Source organism: Myotis myotis, unplaced genomic scaffold (genome assembly GCF_014108235.1).
Source record: "Myotis myotis isolate mMyoMyo1 unplaced genomic scaffold, mMyoMyo1.p scaffold_m19_p_7, whole genome shotgun sequence".
Taxonomy (NCBI): domain Eukaryota; kingdom Metazoa; phylum Chordata; class Mammalia; order Chiroptera; family Vespertilionidae; genus Myotis; species Myotis myotis.
The window spans coordinates 5,625,280-5,645,158 of record NW_023416379.1 but is presented as its reverse complement, the minus strand read 5'-3'; the positions used below and the strand labels follow the sequence as shown (position 1 = coordinate 5,645,158).

Here is a 19,879-nt window from a genome sequence, read left to right as displayed (position 1 = left end):
GCACAGTGGACAAGCCTTCAGAATGCTACGTGGAAATGGTGACAATTCTTCGCTCTTCTTCCCTTTGCAGACAGATGCAAGAAAATCCAAGGGAAGCCGCGTCCTCACAGCTGGGGGTGCACACCCAGCGAGGGCAGGATGGCGACTGCTGTGTGCCAGGCTCCCTGCTGGGAACCCACGTTCATTAGTAATTTAATCCACACAACTTCAGGTGGGTGTTGTTATCCTCCATTACAGATGAGGAAAGAGAGAGATTGAGGCTTGTTCGTTGGGTCACCCCAATGGTAAGTAGTAAACAGAGATCTGAACTAAACATTCTCTGATTCCAGAGTGTCTTCTAAGACCGAGCACCCTGGGCTGGTTACTCGCGTGCGCCCAAGCTGGGTGATCCTTCTTTATAGCTCCCATTCTACCCTGGATCCTATTAAAAACAAAAAGAAAAAAACTACAAAACGTCCTACCAGATTGAAAATATTATAAAGCTACAAAAATCAAAACAGAGCAGTGAGCCCTGGCCAGTGGTTCTCAGTGGTCAGAGCAGAGGCCCAGGCACCAGAGGGTGGTGGCTTCGATTCCCTGTCAAGGGTCCGTACCTGGGTTGTGAGTTTGCCCCCCACCCCTGGTCAGGGTGCATTCAAGAGGCAAGCAGTCAATGTGTCTCTCTCACACTGATGTTCTCTCCCCGCCCCCCCAATCCCCGCCCTCCCTTCCAGTCTCTGAAAAGCAATGGGAAAAATATCCTTGGGTGAGGAGTAACAAAAAAACAAACAAAACAACAAAACAAAACAAAACAAAACAAAACCAGAATAGTGAGCAGTGAAACAATAGAGCTCAGAAATCGGCATAGGTATTTGATAAAGGAAGCATTTCCAATCATTTTGATAAATGGATTATTCTACAAATGGTATTGGGAAACCTGGTTGGTAAAGCCAGTAGTAGGTGCCCAGTAAGTGAGTGTAAATTCTACATTGTGCAATTCAATGAGGTGGCACATGCTGTCCAGCTCCCACAGTGACTGCTGGGAAGAGATTCAGGTGACTTTTGAGTTCTGGATTTTTAAGTCTCTGTTCTACATAGAACTCTGGTCTTGACTTCTCACAGTCTCTTACAGTACTTTCGATGTACCAAGTGTTTTCACTATCCCATGGTGCAGGGCCGGTGCTGACTCCCACTCTCTATATAAGGACACTGGCGCTCCGGGAGGTTAAGTTCACGGCTGGCATGCCTTGTGAAACTTAACCACGGGCTTCCTAATTCCTGGTGTAACTCTTTCTGTTGGACTCTATATATAGCCTCTCCCCATCCCTGCCCTCGAATTCACACCCACACAATTCAAACAATAGGAAAGAAATAACATCACTCCATTAACACAATAACTGTGTTAATTTCTCTGTATCCCCGGTCAGCCTTTGTCCATAGCAAACTTACTTTACATAATTGCAATCATAGTTTAATTACAATTTAGTGGCCCATTTTCCACTTAGCACTGTAAGTCCCCAATGCTTTTTATAGTTTTGTAGCAAATGAGTGAGGTACATCCTTACTGTCTTACCCGATCCTCTTCCTTAAATTCATCCACGTAAATCTCCATCTCTAATCCAATTGCTCTTAAATGAATTTCTTTCACAGGAGCGAGTGCATGCAATTGTGTTCCTCTTTTCAGGCAGCCGGTTACCTCCCCGCCCCCTCCAAGAAGTCGCCTGTCTTTTCCCCAATCCCTGGGTAACTTCTCAGGGGAACATATAAGAGCTTTTCTGCAGACCTTTGCCCCCGTGTAAGCAGCGGAGGGGCGTCTGGGGCCTCTCAGAGCTCAGGACCGCTGCGTTCCTGTTGAGGACGCACTTCCCACTGTTCTCACCTGTGGCTTCCCAAGTTAGCTTCCCCAGGCCAGTCAGCACGAAAACCACGCTTCACCCCCATGCTCTCCTCCCTGGCCAGGGAGAAATGGCACACTGAACACTTTCCTCACCTTTCTGTATGCAGTATGATTCATGGACAACAGACTCTGCTTAGATTATTGAATAAGGTCATTGTTTTCAATCATCCATTCCATGTTTAAAAAGAGAGACGTTTTCCAAACTTCCTGTTCCACTCTCTCTATTTCAGGAGATGAGAATGTCCTCATGGAAACATACCCGGACCTGACTGGGCTCTGTTAGGGAACAAGTATATAAAGAGAGACATGGACAAGACACATTTGTGGTCAGTGCCCGTCCTGAATGCTCCATAGGTCAAGGTCAGTCTACTTACACTAAGGAGTTATGAGGCCTTAAAAAGGTAGTATTCAGATGGGCTGTCAACAAACACCTAGTGGACGTCTGTGCACAGCTGTCAGACGTCTGAAGGCGGTACACCGTCCCTGCTCTCAACATGGTGATTCTCTACACCAAGTTGTCTGGCAGACAAACGCTGGCAACATCTGCCAAAAGAGGGTGACATAATAAGAGGGTTGTCATTTTTTTTAGTTTTATTTTTCAATTACAGTTTACAGTCAATGTTATTGTGTATAGTTTCAGGTGTACAGCTTAGTGGTTAGACAATCCTATACTTTACAAAGTGTTCCCCCCGATATTTCCAGTAGCCACCTGGCACCACACATAGTTATTACAATATTATTGCCTATATCCCCTATGCTACCAATCTGTACTTCTTAATCCCTTCACCTTTTTCACCCAATTCCCTAAGCCCTCTCTCCTCTGGCAACAACCAGTCTGTTCTCTGAGTCTGTTTCAAATTTGTTTGTTCGGTTATGTTGTTGTTTAGAATCCATATATAAGTGAAGTCGTATGGTAACTGTCTTTCTCTGACTGATTTATTTTACTCAGCATAATAGGGGGTTGTAATATTTTTGTGAAAGGTGGTAAAGTTCTTTTACTTAATTAAAAGAGAAAATAAAGCTACAGAATGGCAATAATAACTGGGAAAGATGCTATTATGATTTGGTTTTGTTTTCAGACATCTAGTTATAAAACATTTGTGCAAGGGGAAGAGCAAGGATCGGGGTTTTTCTAAGAACTTACTTTATCAACAATGCAGCTCTTTTCTTTTCACCATTAAGGAGCCTTTCTTGGGCAAAGAAGCCCTAATTCCATGTTGGGAGCAAAGAAGGAAAATTGACGACTTAGTACATCCCATATTGACTGTAACATTCCATGACTCTGCGAAGATGGTTAGCAATGGCCGAACGTGTTTGAATGCTATGCTGTGGTGAGGCGTGGGCGTGGCCAACACCAAGAGGTACAGCAGCTGCGATTCAGTACGGGAAGAGCAGCCTCGGCCCGAGAAAACACCTGAGAAAAACGCGGCCCTACAGTAACAAGCCAAACCGCCGGCACTGTCGGTAGCTGTGATTTCACTTTATTGATTGTCTCCCGTGAAACACGAGGCTCTTTATTTGAATCATTTGTATAGGTGTCGTATTGGGTTAATTGCAAAGCAACTGGATTTAATAATAATATAACGGTGTATCATGGACATCGATTCCTAGAATTGTGAGGTGTGAATTGCAGTTGATCATGAGATGCTAGGAGATGAGCAAGTCCCAGGCTAATCGTGAAAATTTAAGCTGCCCAGGGTGAGCTTTAACTTACATGTCAGTTCGGATTGTTATTGCAAACACTTTATAGGCCTGGAACATGATTGGTTATAAACGGGATGCCCTTGAACTTGAATTGTTTTAAAAAGCATAGCTTTATGCTGAGTTAACAGCATGCCATTCAAATCAGTACCAATGTAAACACAGAGGCTGAAGGCTTTCTGCTTTCTTGCAGGTTTTTGTAGTTGCTAAGATTATTTCACTCTTAGCGAGGCCTGTCTGGCTCTGTTAGCCCACTGAGTGAGGAATGCAAGTATTGTTCTCAAAATTGATAGAAATTCCCAAAAAATAAGGATGTGCACTAATGACCAAGTTTAAGTTCATTATTTCCTAACAACTGAAGAACAGCATATTATATATTTGCATAATTATTTTTATGTTTAAAATTGGTGGCTATTTTTCACTTTTCCAGTTGAAGGATAATTCTTTCCAAGAAGAGAGGGAAATAGATTTTATAAGGAAATCTCATATACATATGATAAAGAAAACTGAATAAAAAATTCAAGACAAGTATGAGTAGGAAAGTTAAGAGTCTGGGGCAGTGGTCAGCAAACTCATCAGTCAACAGAGCCAAATATCAACAGTACAACGATTGAAATTTCTTTTGAGAGCCGAATTTTTAAAACTTAAACTATATAGGTAGGTACATTGTTATCAACTTAATTAGGGTACTCCTAAGGCTTAGGAAGAGCCACACTCAAGGGGCCAAAGAGCCGCATGTGGCTCGCAAGCCGAAGTTTGCCGACCACGGGTCTGGGGGAAAGAAAAAAAAGGATGAGGCAGAGGAGGAAGAGAATGAGAAAAGGATAAGTTATAAAATGAGAAGACTGAGTAACACGGTAAAAATTGCCTGGCACAATATAGGCACTCAGTAAGTGTTCTGATCAATGACTGGTTAGCCAAGCTGAAAGACAAAGTTATAAAGAAAGTTAGTAATGCATCAAAATATATTGCTTAGACAGCTGTCTTTGATACGTCTAAGTAAAAGCAACAAATATTCTTTTTCTTAGGCCAAACCTTGTTATGTGACTTCACTCTGTTTTCACCAGTTATGTTTTGAACAGTTGATCATTTTAACTGGCACAATTGCTACAGCACATTCTCAACGTCACTGAGCTTCATGGTCAACTTGGAGAGGTCACTGGGAGAATCCCTGACTTCCACAATTCATCCAAGTGCAGAATGCAAAATCACCCACCTAAACCAAACGCTTCTCACCTCCCTCCCGCTCTGAGGAGACTGACTTTCTCACCAACTCAAAGAGAATGGGGAGAGAGGGGGAACTAAATGAAAAACAGAACCAAATGCACTCAGCAAGCGTGTTTACCTATGAAGATACGAGCTATGGTTGTTGGTTCACTCCAGGTTGATCTTTTATGAGCACACGCACAGGGAAGCGACCACGCGAGGACACAGCGAGAGGGCAGCGTCTGCGGGCCAAAGAGAGGCCTCAGAGGAAATCAGCCTGATGACACTTCGATCACAGACTTTCGGCCTCCAGACTGTAAGAAAATAAATTTCGGTTGTTTAAGCTAAAACAAAACAAAACAAAAGTGTCAAGGCTGCTCAGAACTGAAAACGATGAGGACCCCAAAATCTCCACTGTGTTTAACCACATGAAGGTCACGGGAGACCTTTGACAAAGCTGGTTGTTACCAGAATGATGAGGAAGAAACCCAGCTCACGGGTGCCACACACAGCCTCTGGTGTCCCTGCGGGCCAAACACAAGGACAAGAATGGGGCAAGGTCCCAGCGCCCCACGCATGGCATCAGCACCGCTCAACCGCACATTCCCGTCCCGCCGACAGAGCTTGCTCAGCTCACTAACGTCCCCCGTGTCTACACAGTAGCATGTCCTGCCCCCCTTTCTCCACCCTCTGTAGAGGTTAAGAAAAAAATTATAGCTCCCAACCATGATAAAACCATTATTTAACATCATTTTATGGGCACTTAGGAAAACAGGATTAACTACAGATGCCACAATTTTGTTATAAAACCAAACAAACTCAAAAAGTTTATCCACATTAAGTTAATTTAACTAAAAGAATGTACCCAAAACCACATGCAATGGAAGAAAAAAGAAAACTTTCCACTGAATTATATATATATATATATATATATATATATATATATATATATATAATTTTAAATTAGTTTTTTTAGGGGGTTGGGGAATGAAGAAAGAATCCTTGCTTATTTCTCCTAATTTCTGATTCAGATTGCTCTTACAAATATTGTGACTACATATTTCTAGGTTATTCATTTATAAAATAATCTGATTCGATTTGTCTTGTTACAAAATTCTTTGTCATATAAACCACTGTTTTGACCTATCTCTCAGGCTTGATCATTTCTTTCTCACCCACTTCTGCCACCTCATACCTCTGGTCTCTGCCCCCGACTCCCAACTCATTTTGCCTGCCAGAATCCTATTCCTAAAATCCTGTTTTAATTGTTTCTCTGCCCTTTCAAAAACTTACAATGCCTCCCCCCCCCGCCCCCTCCCGCAAGTTCCCATCACGTGAAATATTAAATTCCCTACTTAGAACACAGGACTTGCCACAGTCTGTTCCCATTCAACTCATTCAGTTGTTGTAACTACTCCCCAAAGTACAACTTCCATTTCCCTCAGGCTAGCATCAGAACCAGCACCCACACTTCTGTTTGCCTTCCCCTATGCTTTGATACCCACTCAGAAATGGCCTCCACAAGTCCCTTCATATGACTGCATATCACCCATCTTTCAAGGCCCAGGAGGAAAAATCTGCACATAGAAGTTGCTTATCCTATATAATAAAAGGCTAATATGCAAACTGACCGAATGGTGGAACAACCATCACTATGATGCGCACTGACCACTAGGGGGCAGATGCTCAATGCAGGAGCTGCCCTCTGGTGGTCAGTGTGCTCCCACAGGGGGAGTGCCACGCAGCCAGAAGCCAGGCTCACGGCAGTCAGACATCCTCTGAGGGCTCCTGGACTGCGAGAGGGCGCAGGCCAGGCTAAGGGACCCCTCCCCCCCACAGTGCACGATTTTTGTGCACTGGGCTTCTAGTCTTCTATAAGAAATTTGCCCGTAAAAAAAAAACAATAATAATTTAATGGAGAGTTTCCCAGGCTCTTTAAATGAATTACCATCTCAGGATAGCCCTTTGAGGTGGGCGACATTTTGCAGATAATGAAACTAAGGATTAAGTTCATCTATGGACAGCACCTAGCACAGTGCCTACCCATAACAAGGATGAGGTCAATGTTGACTGTCATTGTACTTACTAGAAGGATTCAGTGGTTCTCCCAGGTCACACAAAAGTATGTAAAAGAGTTAGAATTCGAACTCTGGCTTTTCATTTGCCAGGAACAGTGATGCTCTGTTTGCACTGCTGCTACCTTGCCCAGCTTCCTCAACGACTGCGGTCAACATTGATTTCCTGTCTGAATTCCTTAGCCGTTGGCGTGTCTGTGCCACTCTGTTTTGCACTTGATGGCTACTTTACTTGGACTTCTACTTTTTCTTCAGTATATGTCTCATCGCAGCTTGGCCAAGAGTAAAGACTAGTGCTGTGCTGATGCGTGTTTAGCAACCAGCTCTCAAGGTGGAGTGGGGCTGATTCATAATGTTTGTTGATTTCAGTGGTATATTGCCGGGAGCCGGTCCATGCTTGCTGTTTCAAGGGACCTGGCATATATGGCATACTGTTCTTAATATGTTTGCTCACCTTCTTGGCACTATGTGTTTTAACCAAGGTCTCTGAGAAAGGTTGTTTCCCCAGGTAGGGTATTTCCCCTGAAGTTAGGGAGGGAATAAAACCTCTTAACTAGTGCCAGGTGGGTAATTAATCACTTTAACTACGAACAATCATGCTTAAGCTACATAATCTTTACTCCCTGGAATGGAGAAAGAAACGCCCTAACCTTTGTAATAGAGATTGATAGGATTGAATCAACTGGTATAAATACAGATGTAATAAGACAGTAAGACACAGAACTTAGAATACGGAACCAAGAGAGACAGAACCTAGGCACAGAACCTATACAGAACGTTCTCTAGAGACAGAAGAACTTCGCTGGAGAGAACATGGCAAAAGATCCTGGACAGAAACTGGCCTCAGAACCTAGAGACAGAACCTAGCGAGAGAACATGACAAAAGATCTTGGACTGAACCTGACTACAGAAACTGGCAACAGAACCTGACTAGAACCTAGTGACTGAACCTGGCTGGAGAACCTGGACAGAACCTGGCTGGAGAACCTAGCGAGGGAACTTGGCTACAGAACCTGGCTGGAGAACCTGGAGAACCTGGCTGGAGAACCTAGCAAGACAACATGGACACAGACCCTGGCAGGAGATCCTAAGCAGAACCTCTCTGGAGATCCAGACCAGAACTTGGCTGGAGATCCTGGCTAGAGATCCTGGCTAGGCTGCTGATCAACTGAACGCTGTCTCCATGTCATCTCTTCTTCGCCGACTCCGTCCACACCTTTGGGGACCCCTGGACCTGCTGGGGTTGGACCCCGGCAGTATATACTCCTACCAGGGTCAATTTCAAGATACCAAAGCAAAGTCAACTAACTCACAGAATGGTTACAATTTTAATGATCAGCTCTTTAGAGCTGGTGCAGGCTGCCTGCGACACGACCCTGGTACTAAGGATTAGACGTCATACTGTATTTTCTTGTCGAGTATGTAGTGCCAAGGACAGTGCTAAGCAAATAGGATGCATGACCATGTATCTGGAGCTTCTGGTTCAAGGTTGCAAATATGTATAAACATTTACTTGGCCTACTTCCCCAAACCCCATTGAAATCATGGTACACAAAAACTAACGCTTCCATATAGTGCTTAAAGAAGGATGCCAACACTGATTAGAAACTTTGACAAATTTATGAAAGAGAAGAAAGCAGGTGGACTCCTATTGATGGATAAGCCAAAGGAAATCACAAACCGAAACACTGGTGAGGGCTGCCATGGAGATGGGAGTCACTCTTCCCAGGGAGACTTGAAGCTCAGCAGGTATGGAGAACTTAAGGGGACAGTGGAGCTAATAATCAGGGTAATTCCTTAAAGGCTAAGGAATAGCTGAGCCAGTCTGTCCCCGCCCTCTTCTACATATTTTGAACATCGTGTGCCCAGCTACAGGTCTCACAATTGCTTTCTAAATCAAGTGCAATACAGTGGGGCCTTGACTTACGAGTGTCCCGACTAACGAGTTTTTCGAGATACGAGCCGTCTCTCGGCCGATTTTTTGCTTTGGGTTGCGAGCTAAAATTCGGGTTACGAGCCAGCTTCAGATACCCCACCGCTAGCTGGTGCAGCGAACGTTAGAGTGAACGCCACAACATCAGCCCAGCATCACGTGTCTCATTCGTTCACTTTAAGATTTGACATATGAGTAATTTGAGTTACGAGCTCCATCACGGAACGAATGAAACTCGTAAGTCAAGGCTCCACCGTATTTCTCTGGGGAGGACCCCCCGCCGTGGATATGTGGGGCTGGAGAAAGAAAACAGAGCCTGTGCAAAGTCTGAACTTCCAGATGCACGCAGAAGGGGAAACGGGGCAGTTTCAGTAGCCCCACCAACGTCTACTCTGTTCACAACTGTAGGTTCTCAGTATCTGTTCAGTGAATGAACAAACGAACCATATAGCTTTGGGGCAAATGAATGACTCTTTAGGCAACGCGACAGCCTAAGCAAGTGCACAGAAATTCTGGATTATTTAAAACCATTCAAATTTGTTTTAGCAGCCAAGTTGGAGAGAAGGGGGAGGGCAATCTCCAAGTGGCACAGATAAAGAGAAACATCAAAGGCAAGGTGTTAAGAACAAGCTGCATGGCTCATCTCCCTTGCAGCCGGGGTAACCCTGCCTGTGCTGCAGTTTTAGCCAACAAGACTTAAGCGGAAGTGGGCTAGGGATTTCTGGGTACGTTTGGCTTTTCTGTTCGGGGGGCCATCTCTCCTCCTTGTTGCTTGCTTCCCTCTCTCTCTCCTACCTGGACAGTGGCTGTGAGGCTGGAAACAGACTAGCCAAATTGCCACATGAAACAGACAGAAGGATGAAAGCCACTGCTGAGTGATGGAGGGGCAGGGAGATCCATGAGGAAAAGGACACAGATGACAGTATTTCCTCCCTGCTCTGCCTGCATCCAACATGTTCGTTATGTTAGAAAACAAACCACTACAGTCAAGGTTTGGTTGCATCCCTAGGTAATACGTGACGTGTCCGGGAACTTGGACGGAAGAAAAACACTTTTGAGAAATGGGAACTCCAAGCCTGAGGCACATGTGTATATGGGGTCTGAATTTATGCTGCCTGCTTGACTTAAAAATCCTAAGTTGAGATATTTAATTAAATAAAAAGTCAAGCTCAGACTCTAGTTCTAGTAGTAAAAACAAACACTCACTCCTTGGGAACACTTTTACATCTCTTAGGAAGGGAAAAAATTAAAGATACGTTCACAGTAAAAAATTACAACGTCCATGAAGGAATAAACTATGGTGAGGTGAGTCAACAGATATAGCAGAAGGAAGAATCAGCATTCAGAGAACTGCATAAAAAGAGGCCACGACTAAAGATATAAGCACAATCATAGACATCATAATAAGAAACACATAAAAACAAAACAATAAGCAAATTTGAAGAAGAATCAAACTGAGTCTCTATAAATGGAAAACATAGTCACTGAAATTAAAAATGCAATGAACAGGGTAATGAATAAATAAGACAAAAGTGAAGAAAGAACATATAAACCAGAAGATAGATCGGAAGAAATTTATCAGAATGCAGGACAGAGAAACTATGAAACTGTAATTAAGTGCTTTGGAAAATATATCAAGAAATTTCAAAATATACATCAAGTAGAAATTCCAGACAGAACAAGGAATAGAAAATTGAGGAAGAGAAGATATTTAAGAACGTAACACCTGAGTTTTCCATAACTACAGTAAAATCCAAGTCTTCAGATTTTGGAAGCATGCAAATGCCCTCGCAGTAGTAAAGGACAGTGGGATATAATTACATCTCTTCCAACTCAAGCTGGCCATGGGAACAATATCAGTAGGAAAATTTGCTCATGTTTTTTATTGTTAAGTTCATGGCAACTAAAAATATAATCCCGGCTCTTTTGTCTTTTCTCAAGTTATGACTAAGATTTCCACCTAGATACCAAGACCACCAGACATGACATCCTGGGCCAGTCCCGAAGACCTTTCATTGACTCTAGACCAGGGGTGGGCAAACTTTTTGACTCGAGGGCCACAATGGGTTCTTAAACTGGACCGGAGGGCCGGAACAAAAGCATGGATGGAGTGTTTGTGTGAACTAATATAAATTCAAAGTAAACATCATTACATAAAAGGGTACGGTCTTTTTTTTTTTTAGTTTTATTCATTTCAAATGGGCCGGACTACGGCCCCCACGGCTGCTCTAGACCTTTCATTGGCCCCCAAGAATCCTTTGAGGACTCCCAGTTCATATGAGATCTACCACTCCAGCCAGAGGGGAGATTTGGAAATGTCATTCCCCCCAATTTACTCTCTCTCTTTTCTTAACCCTCACCTGAGGATATGTTTTTTATTGATTTTAGGGAGAGAGAGGAAGGAAGAGTGAGAGAAGGGGAGAGAGAGAGAAAAACATCAGTGTGAGAGAAATATCGATTGGTTGACTCCGGTACACAACCCCACCAGGATCAAACCCACAACCTAGGTATGTGCCCTGACCAGGAATGGAACCAAAAACTTTTGGTGTACAGAACGATGTTCCAACCAACTGAGCCACCCGACCAGGGCCCAATTCTTTTTTTAAATGGAGATATAATTTACATATTCTAATATGCACATATTTTAAATATACAATTCTATAATTGTTGATGAACCTATACACCCATCCCAATCAAGGTACAATGTAAAGTCATTTTTAAAGGAAACATTATCTGGATGGACTCAATAGCAATAAAACGCAATAGCTTCTATTTCCAAATCTTACATTTGCAATCTTAGAAATAGCATCCAAGACTTGGAGATAATGAGAGACAGTGTAGGAAATAGTACATTTTACCCCATCTCTAAGAATAGTTCTATTTTCCATAGTAATTTAGATAAGAACCAGAAAATGCTATAAATCACTGTAAAGTGATTTATACTTTAAAGTACACATCTTAACATTGGTGTGCTGAAAAGTGATTAATCACACTTTATTTTCCTCTCAAATTTTCCCATACTGCCACAGGAATAAGCTGAAACACCTTATCTTCTGTCCTATCTGAAACATCTGAATTGACAGCCTAGGCCAACTTCCATCCTAGCAACGGGGCGCATGGCTACAAATAGTTCTCTTCAAGTCAAAGGAAAATAACAAATACAAGAACACCCACTCTGAAGTTCCTTTATTTTGGTTTAAACCTCCCTTAACAGGCTCTTTTCAAGTCTTTGGAGCATTATTAAATGATCCGCTATTGATTTCCCGTGCTTAGCACTGGTGAAATGGAGAGACTTGAAGACTAATGACTGGCGTCCACTCACTGTCTAAAGCACAGGTACAAAGGCAGAAGGAGCACTTGGAGCGCATTCCTACAACCATCCTCTAAACTGAAATTTCAACACCAGGAAATAGGACAGGAGGGAAATAGGCCACAGAATTCAACTCCTCTCTCTCACTTAAATGTAGCACGCTGCTATTTCTGTTACCTATCTTGGGACATTTTATAAATATTGGTATATTTTGCTATTCAGCATGAAGCTGTATGCTTACTTTCTACCTTTGAAATCCAAATTTCCAGATAACCACTTTTAGGAAAGCATTCCTCTATTTTCAGCTTCATTCTCCATGGGCCATTTATTTGCAATCCAGAGCCATTGAGTAACTAGAGGTAAGAATCTGCCCTACCAGTTTCTACCTTAAAAAGAAAAGCTTTCAAGACAAACAAACCAATTTTTTAAATGGGTAAAAGAGAAAAAACAGGTGTTTCCCTAAGCAGGGGGGCAGGGGGGGGGGGATGGTCACATAAATTCAACCTCATAAATAATCAGGAAAATGCAAATTAAAAACAAGACACCATTTCACATCCCATCAGATGAGCAAAATTTTGTAGTCTGACAATACTTTTTAACAAGAATATTTTATCATTAAACTCAATTGTGTTTAATACCTAAGCTATCTAAACGGGGGTGGGGGGAATAAAACATATGCCCCTTTCTCCTTAAAAGCATACATATTTTTAAAAGGGATATAAAGACAGGCATTGACTCTGTAAGAAATAGTCGTCACACTTTATTCTTTCAGCGTATTCCAAATTTAGGGGTAAATCTATGGCTCAGAAAACCCCTGGTGACTAAGCTGGCTTCCAGCCTTGGCATGGCCAGCCGTCCCAATCCTGGCTGACTCTGCCAGGAGGCAGAATTACACATTTGCACATGGTTAAACAGTTTCGTCACTGAAGTAGATTTAAACTAGCTTTAAAAGAAGGAAAAGAAAACATTCGGTGCATTCCACATGTTCCCCTAAGTATATTATACCGTCAAGTCATGCTGCATTGTGCATTCCTCAGAACTCCCAAACACTGCTTAAATGGTGCACATAAATCACTGCATCCCTGGTGAAATACAGCTGTCTCCTCCAGGAGAAGTAAGGGGTGACGCCTGGGGTGAGGACCTCTGCTCAGCAAGAATCCACGGCAATTTGAAGGGACCCACACTGCCTCAAAGGCGGGAAAGCTTGCGGGGGTTCTCTTCCTTTCTGCTACCCATCCACCACAATCTTTGGGTTAAAGGCTCTTGTTTCAAAAAACTGGTGAATTCTACCTTCTGACCACACGATCCATCTCAGCAGTTCCAGCGTGTGAACTGTGGGATCCCAAGGGCGGAAAGCATCCTCAGAAAGGATCAATGAAGAGAGATGGAAGAGGTTGCAGAACCCAGAGATGAATAAAGACATGCATTGGGGGGTGAGTAAGCTCCTACAAAACGACTCTTTTTTTACCAAAGAATTCACCTTGGGACGCATGAAACTCACAGATGCGACTGGATGGACAACAAAGCTGTTTACACATCACAAACCCTGGGGTAGCCAGAACCTGGGCCTGCGTTCTAGACGCTTCCTCTGGAAAGGAGCCCGCCCCGAGGGGGAGGGGCCTGGGAAGGGAAGGGGCGGGCCGCGAGGGAGGGGCGGGGCCTGGGAAGGGGCGGGCCGGGCCGGGCCCCGAGGGGAGGGGCGGGGCCTGGGAAGGGAAGGGGCGGGCAGTGAGGGGCGGGGCCTGGGAAGGGGCGGGCCGGGCCGCGAGGGGAGGGGCGGGGCCTGGGAAGGCGGGACCGCGCGCGGGCACCTCCGCGCCCCTGCCCGCCCGGGAGAGGCCGGGAGGAGTGGAACCGGTTCTGGGGCCTTCGGAGGCTTTGGCGGAGCAGGGCGGGGCGATACTCGGAACCGGCCTGTCGCAAACACCCGCCTCCGCCCCGGCCGGTCCCAGGGCCTCCACACTGTGCACTGCATTGCCACCTAGGACCTCTGAGGAACTAGGTAATTTCCCAGCCCGCCGCCAGCAACGGGCCGGACACGCTCACACACTCACTCACACACTCACACTCCCACACTCACAGGGACACCTCAGTAGGAGTCGCTAATAGCTGCCCTTCTTCCCGAGGAGGGAACCCGGCAGGGCGAGGAGAGCGGCCCCTGGGAGCGCCTGGGAGCTTCCCCTTCCAGGGCGAGCGCGGGAAGCCCGCCCTCCGCGCGGCCAGGCCGGCAGCCGCTCCTTCCTGTGGGGCCTGGCTTTCTCCGGAACGGAAAGGGCCGCGTGCCACGTGGACTCTCGCCAACTTGCTTTCTGTGGAGTCACAGTGATCCTTGGTTTCAGAATTAAGTTCACCACCTGTTCGGCCGCGCTCCTGCTAGGCGCTTCCGCGGAAGGGCGCCCGCTGCCCCGGCGCAGCGGCTGGGTTGCCGTTGCTGTCCGCCCGCGACGAGGGGACAGGGCTCGGCAGGCCGTGCCGCTCGGAGGGGCGTGCAGACCAGCGGCTGCGCGGCCAGGTCCACCCCGAGCCCTGCTCTGAGCATAAGACGGCCGGCCCCCTCCCTCCGCATCGGGGCGCCCCACCCGAGGATTCAGCCCCCCTCCGGTTGAAAACGCTTATGGGGCAGTGGTTCTCAACCTTCTGGCCCTTTAAATACAGTTCCTCATGTTGTGGCCCAACCATAAAATTATTTTCGTGGCTACTTCATAACTGTCATGTTGCCACTGTTATGAATCATCATGTAAATATCTGATATGCAGGATGGTCTTAGGCGACCCTGTGAAAGGGTCCTTGGACCGCCAAAGGGGGCGCGACCCACAGGTTGAGAACCGCTGCTGGGGACAGGCACGTGATGCTGTTGCTGACTTGAAGTTAGGCCGCGTCTGCGCTGAACGTGCCGGGCTTTTTACTCATTGTCATTATTCCCCGTCAGCACAGTCGACCAACTGGTCAACAGTGTTCACACGGTGCCCGGGGTTCTTAGGGGCCGTCTAGGCATCACTTAGAGTCCAGGTTACTGCAACTGCTAGGCTTTCTATATACAAGGGACTTGAGCAGCCTTGGATTTCGCCATCCGAGCGGCCTGCGGCCAATCCCCCCGGGGATGCCGAGGGTCCCCTGCATGTTTCCTCACAAGCTGTTTGCATTTCCGCCTCCCTCTTCTCTCTGCCCCCGTCTCCACCAAATTACTTTATTTTAGACCATCGGTTCTCAGCCTTTCACAGGGGTCGCCTAAGACCATCGGAAAACACATATATAATTACACATTGTTTTTGTGATTAATCACTATGCTTTATGTTCAACTTGTAACAATGAAAATACATCCTGCCTATCAGATATTTACATTCGGAAGGTTGAGAACCACTGCTAGATTCTAGAGTCTGGGAAGCTGAAGAGGAGAGGATGCCAGCGCTGTGAGTAGGGGCCATCCTACCGCCGAGAAGAGGAGGAGGGCGAGGCCCGGCTGCTGCTCCTCCCGCCAAGTTAACACGGTAGGAGAACCTGCTAGGTCGGGTCTGGACACGCTTTCTGTTCGGCAGCTCACAGACTTTTTTTTTTTTTTTTGTCACTTTAACTTCAGTGATCTTGGGTGCCCCTGAAGGTAAATAACACACCTGAGTCATAAAGCTGCAGATGCGTTGAGTTCAAAGTTTTGTTTTCTACTTTTAAAGCCCTCCATACATTACGGCCAAGGTAGCCTGGAATCCAGCCTCCTGCCCCGGCCTTCCTCTGGGATTATGAAGGTTGGCTGAGCAATCTGCGCTGGAGAAACCAGGTGTAACAAGACCGGGCGGAGGGCTTCCGGGGTTGTTTGTGGCACTTTCTCCAGCTCTGTGCCAGTGTCTCTGGGGCAGTCCCGCAAGGTTGCTGCTTCTAGAGCTCCCGGTGAGAACCTGCCTTTGTTATGCAAGCCGCAGAGCAGGCAGTGTCCCAGCCTCCTGTTCCTCGGCAGCACAGGAAGGAGGAGAGGGGTCAATGGGAATTCTGGGCTTAGGAAACCTCTTCACTCTCTGCACCCGCTTCGCTCCACCCCATCACCTTTAGAAGCCCAGCTAGCTCATAATCAAAGACAGGCAAGGCTTCAGAGCGTGCCTCCAACTTCAGCAGGGTCATTAGGATTAAAGTGATATAGAGTCAAAATTAACTTTCTGCACAAATCTAAGTTGATGCAAAGAAAGCAATTAATCCTTCCCCCCCCCCCCTCTGTTTTCCTTATCGTTACGTGGACTCATATTTTGTCCCAGCTCTCTAATTTTTTTTCTTTCATTTTCCCAACAACATAGTTGTTTTTTTCGACAACTCTTAAAAATTTCAGTGTCAGGGAGGGTCAGCAATTCCTGGTTTTTCTTTGAGCCTGTCTACTGAAAATCTGCTGCTGTAGCAACTACCAGGCTTTTGAATCGGCTGCAAAGATGCCATTTGGTGTAGTTTTCCAGGTTGTGCTGTTTCCCCAGGGAGAACTCGGAGATCCTGGGACATGTAGGTATGTTGAGACAAGAAGGGGACTTAGAGCCACAGAAGGAAGGTAGCTTACCGTGGCTTCGCTTCAAAACCCTGGGATGGCCCCACAACCACACCAAAATCCTGTTCTGGAAGATCTGCCCACTCAAATCAGGTTCCCCAGACAGAGCAACAACAGAAGTGGGTGGGAGTGAGAACTGTGGCAGGCTCAGCCCCCTCTGGAATGAGCCTGATGAGTGTATTAATGCTGGCCTTTTCCTTAGAGTGGAACTTGGGGGGGGGGGGGGGGACAAAACAGAGGCTGGATCCTGCAGGAAGAAAAAAAGAGAAAGTGAACCACTCATAAAGATAAAGGGAATCTTTCTCACCCGCTTTGAGTGGTGAGCTAAACCTACTGGAAGTCAGGCCCAAGAGATACACAAGCCCAAATGGATGAGGCTATCGTGCTGTCAGCTCCATGGGGCTTGGAAAGAGCCGAGAAATGACTCCATTCCGTCTGACTCTCCTGGACATTCTGCAGTGATCATGGTGACATCAGCTGCCTCTCCACCTGCTGTGATTTCCTAGTGCGTGTTCTGCATAGGAAAGGACCCCTGTACACTTTTCTTCCAATATAGTGGTCATTTTCATAACACTTTATCTCAGTGGTCCCCAAAGCATGTTATGGAGCAATCTAAAACAATTATGGGGGAAATGCAGACATTTAGGGAACAGAAATGAGAAAATCCTTTGGCTGAAATAACCTATCCTTTATTTCACAAAGTCACTCAGTATCATAGAACCTGTCTGGGTGGTAAATAGATTCAAAGTCCTGGGGGAAATGACCCAAAGATTATATTGTGTTTTTACTATCTTGTTATGCTCTCTGAGTGAATTTAGAAAGTCAATGATATTCAAAGCAGGGTAGTCTTTTACTTACAACCTTACAAATCAACATTGACGTGTCCTTAAAAAAAATAAAATTAAAAACCAACTCTTAATTCCTTACATTATGAAACAAAAAGGAATTTGTTCTAACCAGCAGACCAAAGGGCCATTCATCGAGTAAGAGAGAGATGAATTGGACTGAAGGGGAAGTATGGGGGATTAATCTAAGTTACTGATTGTTTCTTTTCTCAAAAATCTTCCTGGCAAAGATTAAATTGTACCAAATATCAATCAATTTTATGATAATAAGACTATCAAACCTGTTTCATTACGACTGTCTAAACATGATTTTCCAATTGAGCAGCCTATCCATCCAGAGTTCTGATTATGCTATAACTTAGGAGACCCCTTGAATCAAATATTAATATTTGTACAGTGATTACAGTAGTTGATGATTTGTACAGAGACTCTAAAATTAAATATAGTGTGTCATCTATAGCCTCAGAAAAGACGAAATGGAAAATTACTTTCTAACCTTTGTATTTTGCTGGAAAAACTTGTAAGATGACATATTCAAAGTGGTATTATAATAACAAAATACTTCTTTAAAGTGCTCTATTTAAGCAAAATTTTTTACATTATATAGTGCAATGCCTTTCAGACTGTATTTATCCAAGGAATCTTTTCCAAACAAATTATTAAATAGAAGCCAAATAAATAGGTAAAAAGCAAAGGTGCTAAGGAGACAGGGGAGGAATGGATTTCATTCTTTTAATCCTCACAAGGGCCAGTAAAGTAACTTTGAGGAACACTGGGGTTTTAGGAAGTGTGAAGACTTATCAAAAAGAAAATAAAAGGCACTATTTGAGATGACATTCCTTGCAACTGTATGTATATATGTGTTTGTGAAATATTCAATTAATATCTGCTTTCTGTCTTTATCATTCTCATTCTGAAGCTGTAACTTTTGTGGCATTTTATGATAGCACAAATGGATTCTGTGTCTATGAGTTTCAAATTCTAAGTTTTTGTTTGTTTGTTTGTTTTTATTCTAACAGTTCAGCAAAGGCCAGAGGGTACGTTAGGTCAAAATACATGTGACCTCAATGAATTATTCAGGTAAATATTTCTATCTTGTAGAATAACAGTAACATCTCACTAAATGATTGTCAAATTATGATTAGGACCTTAGAGAATATTTCATCCAAAAAAAAACCCAGATTTTTTTTTTTTTTTTTTTTTTTTTAGTTGAGAACACAGGTCCTAGAAGTTGAGGAACTTACCCAAGATTACAAGGGTGCATTCCAGAACACAATTCTCATGCCCCTGAGTCCCATGCTTTTTCCAGTACTTTATGTATCACATCGTATAAATTAACATGAAATTCTTACAACTTGAAAGTATCAAAATTCACTATTGACTGAAATCAGTTCAATATTTCTGAGTTTCTTTAGACCAGTGGTCGGCAAACTCATTAGTCAACAGAGCCAAATATCAACAGTACAACGATTGAAATTTCTTTTGAGAGCCAAATTTTTTCAACTTAAACTATATAGGTAGGTACATTGTTATGAACTTAATTAGGGTACTCCTAAGGCTTAGGAAGAGCCACACTCAAGGGGCCAAAGAGCCGCATGTGGCTCGCCAGCCGCAGTTTGCCGACCACGGCTTTAGACTAACCCAGTCTGATTCACATTTCAGTCATAGTCAAGACACACGGCTTGTGTTCGATCAAAGATCTTGGAAGCATCCTGAAGCAACACATGTCACTGCAAAAGGGTGTCCGGAGGTCATCCAGGGAGACACAGGACACTAAGCTCACAGAGCCTTCATGCCTTCCTTGGAAAGCAGCGGTCGCATCAGCATATCTGGAGACAACTTTGCGACTGTGAGGCTGAGATGGGAAGGCCGATGCTCGGTGTAGAAGGGTCTGATCTCCGTCCACCTCTGAGAACTCTTTCCCACCTAACTCTGTGAGCAGGAGGCAGGGAGAGGTTAGCCCGGAGCATTCAGTCTGGGGCTGGGTGCATAGGCCTGCCAGTTTGGCCTGTCTTCGCATATGTTATCAAAACAAGGGAGGGTCCTGTGATTTTTAACTGGGTTTCAGTGTATTTGTGCATATGCCACATGCACTTTCAAATTACATAATTGGACACTTTATAAGTCACATTTCTTTAAACATGTCATTCTCTGCTTCAGGCTACGTTGGAGTTGTTTGTTTAAGTTCCTTTTGAGCTTTCAAGAGAAATAATAGAGAAGGATTTGCTATGAGCCAAATTAATACACTGGTTTCCATTTTGGGGGTTTTGGCAGCTTTGTTTCTGCGGGGGAATACAAGCTCCTTAATGTTAGCCGCCACATGCCTCGCCTATATAATGATATTACATGCATTTCAGTGTTTGTAAATGCATGTGTTAGAGTGAGCAGCCACAGCCGGCTTCAGTGAGGCAGGC

General features: G+C 44.6%; 2 long non-coding RNA genes across 6 annotated transcripts in view; one reads left to right on the top strand and one right to left on the bottom strand.

The window, feature by feature from the left end:
* Window positions 1-205: 205 nt before the first annotated feature.
* Window positions 206-15,529, bottom strand: LOC118660470. Of its 5 annotated transcripts, none has more exons than XR_004968937.1 (6): window positions 15,442-15,529; window positions 4,923-5,097; window positions 3,021-3,082; window positions 2,251-2,419; window positions 1,970-2,152; window positions 206-421 (listed from the first exon to the last, which is right to left on the bottom strand). It is a non-coding gene; the product is annotated as an uncharacterized LOC118660470 (long non-coding RNA). The 5 variants fall into 5 exon arrangements; XR_004968938.1 differs by lacking the exon at window positions 15,442-15,529 and adding an exon at window positions 14,456-14,634; XR_004968934.1 differs by lacking the exon at window positions 15,442-15,529 and adding an exon at window positions 14,182-14,447.
* Window positions 13,919-19,879, top strand: part of LOC118660471 — a 20,485-nt gene continuing 14,524 nt past the window's right edge. Inside the window, exons 1-3 of the long non-coding RNA XR_004968939.1 lie at window positions 13,919-14,103; window positions 15,434-15,589; window positions 18,485-18,545. This is a non-coding gene — a long non-coding RNA (uncharacterized LOC118660471). The remainder of the gene's footprint in view (window positions 14,104-15,433; window positions 15,590-18,484; window positions 18,546-19,879) is intronic.